This window comes from Rattus norvegicus, chromosome 6 (genome assembly GCF_036323735.1).
Source record: "Rattus norvegicus strain BN/NHsdMcwi chromosome 6, GRCr8, whole genome shotgun sequence".
In the NCBI taxonomy this organism is placed as follows: Eukaryota; Metazoa; Chordata; class Mammalia; order Rodentia; family Muridae; genus Rattus; species Rattus norvegicus.
The window spans coordinates 19,005,424-19,011,423 of NC_086024.1; the positions used below are offsets into that span (position 1 = coordinate 19,005,424).

The 6,000-nt window shown below is 45.1% G+C and overlaps 1 protein-coding gene across 19 annotated transcripts in view; it reads left to right on the top strand.

Annotated features, from left to right (window-relative positions):
• Positions 1 to 6,000, top strand: part of Slc8a1 (solute carrier family 8 member A1) — a 324,207-nt gene that overhangs the window by 29,926 nt on the left and 288,281 nt on the right. The gene's annotated exons all lie outside the window — the stretch shown is intronic.

The following is a 6,000-nucleotide window of genomic DNA, read 5'->3' on the forward strand; positions in this document are numbered from 1 at the left end:
CAAAGAGCTAAGTCCACCCGGAAAATAAGAAGCGTTGCTGGGAAACCAGGCACCTCCATTCATTGGGTTCCTCTCACGGTGGGTCACCCTTCTTCCTGGTAATCCCTGGGGTCTTCCCTAAGGCTCCACTTGTGAGCCACCTCTTCTGGCGGGCGCTGGGTGCTACTAGGGGCGGACTGCAGAGAGGAAGGAGGTGTGGCTGGGTAGCGGAGAAAGAGGAGGGAGAAATGAGAAGGGGAGTGGGCTGTAGGCTCCCAGCGCCTGGGCACCATGCCTTGGTGTGTGTTGCGGATTCTGCACACCCAGGCGTCTTTTCCCAGAGATTCAAAGGGAACTTCACAGTCGCATTATTTGACAGTGAGGATGTGCTGGCTCTTGGGGAAATGGCCTGTGTTCTAAGATGCAAGGATCTCTTTCTTGGCTCCTCCTTCTCAAGGAAGAGGGAGGTCTTACAGCAGGAGAAGCAGAGAAACCAAATCCGTCCTGGAGATGCCTTAAAAAAATACAACATATGTGCGTGCTTGCAACCCCCCCCCCCAACCCATACATACTAGCCCTTCCATGTAGACCCATAGATTCTGTTTCTATCTGGTGGATGACTTGCTTGTATTTCCTACTTCCCTCCCCAAATAAAGTGCCAGTGCTCGAGTCAAGAGCAGCAGTGGTCCAATTTAACAAAGCGTTTCTGGGAGAAAGCAATACGCAGGCTGTCTGTAGTCATGGGCAGAAAGTCATGCTTTTGTGCTAGGTATGGTTTTAACCCCCCCTTAGCCTGGCTCCCTGAAAGGCGCTCTCTGCTAGTCAGCCACTAGTGGTTGTGAATAAAACAACACAAACTTTGTCCTGCTGGAGGTGTAAAGACTAAAATGAGGGGAAGAAAAAGAAAAAAAAAGGATATCAGTGGGAGGTGTAGTGGAAGAAGCCTTAAAGAAAATGACAGATGAGCTAGAGACAGTTCAGGCATCCTGGTCATGGAGCCAGCAGCTGAGGAGGCGGGGATTTCTGATCAGATCTGCTTCAAAAGATTGCCTGCGTACATCTAATAGGAGCGGTTGAACATCGACAACCCAGGACCTGCTGGGCCAAGACTTCTCAAGGGAACTGTGGGGGAGTGTGGAAAGGGGACAAGCTGGAGGAAATCCTGAAAGTACGCCCCACTAACACACACACACACACACACACACACACACACACACAAGTGTACACACCACACACACCTCCTGTCTTAGACCTTTTCTGCAGAAAAAAAAAGGTGGGGGGAAAGAATCTAGATTCTTCATTCGTTATAAGAACAGAAAGCCAGAAGAAGGATGTATGCCTTTAGGTTCCTCTTTTAAATCCTGTGTTACTGGGATTTTGCTCTCTGGGTTTGCTAAACTTGCTTAATTTGCAGAGGTTAGCCGGGTGTGAAGGCAGAAGGAAGGACGGAAGGAGCCTGCTGCTCCTCTTTAGGGTTCTGTGGGGGAGCTAGCTGGCAGGAAAGGACCCACTGCTTTCCCGAGATGGGCTTTCCTAAACCATTTTCACTGTACAGATTCTGCCTGCTTTAATAAAGTGTTGCATTTGGATTTCTGGGTACTTTAATTAAGATCTCCCCTATAAAGAGAAGCCTGATCTCCCCCCACCCTTTCAAAATGGCTGTTGTGTCTTATTTTTAAAAAAATGAATTTAGTTTCTAGAAAAAAGAGTGAGAGAAAAAAATGAAAAAAGATGAACCCTGATAAACTATCATTCACTGCGGAGCTGGCCAGAGGTAGCAAAGGATGTTAGGTGTCCTCCGGATGATTTAGCCTTCTCTACTCTTGTCTTGGGTACTGCTTGCCAGGGCTGGGAAGAAAAGTAGTGAACTAAAGGCACAGATAGGCCGTGCTTCAGGCTCCTTTATCTGTCTGCAGACCTCACTGCTTGTGTGATTTTCCCTTGTATCAACTTGGGTTTAGGTTAAGAGGTAGCTGGAAATTCTGTTGACTATGATGGGGAAGGAAAGAGTACAATGCTGTGAGTGCTGTAACTCTAAATAAAAATAAGAAAGGAAGGTGAGGGAGACCCCGAGGACAGTGGTGCAGGAACTACCACAGTTGCTCCTTCAAGCTCAATGTGCTTTGAAACAATAAAATACATTGAGGAGAGTGTCGGCCTTTGCTAGCGAGCTATATTTAACATGTTTTTTTATCGACAAAAATAGACTTTTATTTATCTTGCAAAGTAAACGCATGGTTCCTTCCCTCTTAGTACTTAATCTGTGTCTTGGACCGAATAAATGACGAGAAGAACTCTGCAGTTTCTATAAATTGCATTCCTCCTTTAAAAAGGGGATGGATAGAATTTAAAAAAAAAGACACAGCAGTGTGAAGAAAGTACTCTGTTTGTGACTGTGGCTGTCATAGTTTTCGACTTAAGTGTGTCATTTTCACTGCTGCCATTCAGCGAGGCCAGTCTTTTCTCCTGGATGCTCTAGGTAATGCTATGCAGGCAAGAAGCAAGAACAGGTCTCAGCAAAGACCAAACTGGGGTGGAAACATTTAGAGAAGAAGCTGTTACATCAGGTTACACATTTCGTATCCTTGAGCTGTTGTATATATGTTTCTTTCAATTGTTGCTTTTGTTAAAAATTGAGTGGTCCATGTGCCACTCTCCACCACTTAGGGGCGTGTGTCTTGTGCTTCGCCGTGCTTCACCATCATCCGGTACCACCCACACGTTGTGATCCAATGTCTACTGTAAACTCAGGATGAGGTACTTGCCCCAGTAAGAACATTTATCCAGTAACCTCCTATCCATCCAAATTCTACTGCTCCCTCTTGTGGCAAGTATCTTCCCTGACTTTCTCTAGATTGCAGGGTGCTGTCTGGTTTCCCTCTGCTCCTTTAACTGTCTGCCTCTCCAGCTCTCATTATCAGTAGGACTAAGGCTAACCAGGCCAGTGGGTTACAGCACTCCCCGTTCCCACTCTCCCCTCTGAACAAAATGGTTCTGGCTCCCGGGAGATGTCTCTTAAATGTAGGGGAAGTAGATGTCAGGTGTTTTCCGTCCATTGGGATAGACCAGACTCGGGGAAATGTGAGCGTTCAGCTTTTGCCTTAGGGATTTTGATTTAAACTCAGGACTAGTCCAGTGGGGCCTCATTAAATGCAGTAGGATTATTTTCCATTCTCTCTCTCTCTCTCTCTCTCTCTCTCTCTCTCTCTCTCTCTCTTCCTCTCCCTTTCCCTCTCCCTCCCTCCCTCCTTTTCTCCCCCCGCCCAGCCATTGCTCTCTTCCCCCTTCTCCATTCTTCCTCTCTCTTTCCTGCACCTCTAGCCTCTCATGTGTGCATGTGCATCGTGTTGAAACTTTAAACTAACCATGGAGTAGTTGTGTGCAACTCAGACAGCCCACTTCCTGGGTAAGTGCTTACGGCTATGCGTTCATGGAGGAGCTTAGAACTTAAGCAGAGAGTGGCTTGAATCAATAGAGCTCACTGCTCTCTTCCATGGCAACTCTGTTTGGACTCTGACTGCTTTGCACTCGCATTTGCACCTGTCCTTTGGTCCCTCAGTTCTTGGTCCTTCTAGTCCAGAATGTGGCAAGGTAGAAAAATGTTTAGATAACACACATCCTCACTTCCTACTCAGTTTTCAAAGAAGGAAGGGAATATCCTGACTGACAAGTGAAGCAAGGAAACTATTTCTGTGGCAGAGAGCTAAGGCATCATTTATAATAAGTCATTTGAGTCTGGAAAAACAAAGCATTGATCCATTGACCAACATAGAATGTGAAACCATTAGTATGAGAGTTACTCATTTGAGTGAAGGAATTCTGACCAAATCCTTAACAAAACACAGAGGTATTGCTCAGCAAAGGGGTACTATATGTGAGTCTGCACAAGCCATTAGGTATATGTTGATCTGTGAAGTTGAAATCTCTCATGCGATCAGCTTGCAGAGAGTCCTGAGAACCTGTGATACAGCAAGACAAAGAGGAAGTGGAAGAGTTAAAACCGAGTTTCTGCCCTGTGAATGCCCTCCGGAGACTGTTCTGACAGGGAAGCGTGAGGGCCTGGGAGCAGAGCTTCTAAAGAAGAGGTCACTAACTGGAGAGTAGCAAGAAGCAGACAAACACGGATTCCTGTACTGAGGTTCTTACTCTGAAGCAAACCCCGATTCTTTTCTGGAAAAGTTAGCTTTTGTAAATCTTCTGAGAAATGGGCGAGGTATTTTCTCCAGAGCAGACCGACAAGTCTCAAATTCCTGAAGGTGCTGTACTGTAACATTTTGTGGCATTTTCGCCGATCACCTAGACAACAGCAGCTCGATGCCAAGTCAGATAAACCGGTTCCCTGCACAGTCAAGAAATCTTGGAGAATTAATGTGTATGTCGGAAGCCACTTAAAAGATGGAGCAATCACGGTGCAGATTCCACACCATTGCAAACCAAGTTCAAATAATAACTTCTTTGTTGAGTCTAATGTGAGGTCAAGTCAAAACAGCAAAGCAACCAGTGATTCAGCACCTTATACTAACCCAACCGTGGCATGGACTGAGCATTCAGGTTGTGTGAAAGACCCTGGAAAGGCAAGTCATTGCACATTTGGTGAACACTTGTCATGTCATTATCTAGACAAGCTGGTATGTTTGTGTGTGTGTGTGTGTGTGTGTGTGTGTGTGTGTGCACGTGAGTGTGCCTGTGTATGTGTACGTATGCATGTGTGTGTGCATGTGTATGTGCATGGGTGTGTGTGTGTGCGTGCGTGCGTGCGTGCGTGCGTGTGTGTGTATTCCTATTTGATGTTCAGCAAAGAAGCAAAAGAAGCATTTAAAGGTGAAGACTGGTGCAAGGTGCAGTTGAATGACTTGGCTGTGGGTGAATAAAAGAAGGTACAGAAGCCACTCCGGGATTCAGTTCTTCCTGTCGTGATCTAGAACACTCATAGATGAAATAGCCTGGTTGAGCAAGATAGGATCTGAACTGCAGAGGAAGGAGAAGCTTGGCCCCGTGACCTCCTCCAGGAGAGGAAAGGGGCTTTGGGGTCATTACAAACAGGTAAAGGGATTTAGAAAACCAATAATCCTAGTCATTTTGACCAAGTGAAGCATGCTCTAGGAATGTTATGACAAGGACAACCACAGAAAAATGTTACGAGCATCTCCACAGCCCTTGAGCTGCCCTGCACCCAGTCAGGACCATGTACACGCACTACATAGTTAGCATCAATAGTAGCTTTCGGCATTTCCCAAATGCATTTTGCGCTGGAAGGTGATATTCATTATGGTGTCACAGCATAGCCTTGAAAGACAGAGGCTGCAATGGCCAGAGGCAAGGAGAAACGGTAGACCACTAGTCAACATACTTTTTGTTTTGCTTTTTATTTGGTTTTAGAGATAAATTCTCACTTCGGAGCCCAAGTGGGCTTTGAAGTCTCCTACCTGTGACTCTAGATTTCTGGGATTGTAGGTGTAATGCTACACTAGACGTTCCTTGGTACACTCTTGGTGGTTTTTGTCATCTACTGTTGAAGGCTTTCTCTTCTGCACTCCTCATTAACACACAGGACATAGGGCCTCTCTCTGGTTGTGTTCATTCCTTACCGTAGAGCACCCAAGCCTAGTAACATGTTTAGGTCATTGGGTTGCTTATTCTGCTCCCAAAGTGACACTTGCTTTGTAGACTTCATTAGACGTGGCATCAAAGAGTTTGGAAAGGTAGTCAGAAGTCTCATCTTCCTTTCAAAATGCCTTCCTTATAGTGGAGAAATGAACAACCCACAGCTGAAGTTTTGTGTGTTGGACAAATTCAAGGATTTTTATCCCCATGAATCTCTTTTTATTTTTCTTCCCAGAACATGAATAGTTTTTGTTTTGTTTTGTTTTAAAATCAGTATTCTCATTCTAGACCATGCTCAGCATTGAAAAACACATCAGGATGGCAAATAGTTTCTTCCTTTATATATTTATTTTTATTATTTTTTTTTTGCAAATAACAAAATCAAGAGTATCTAACAGCTCTAAGATTGAAAAGGGA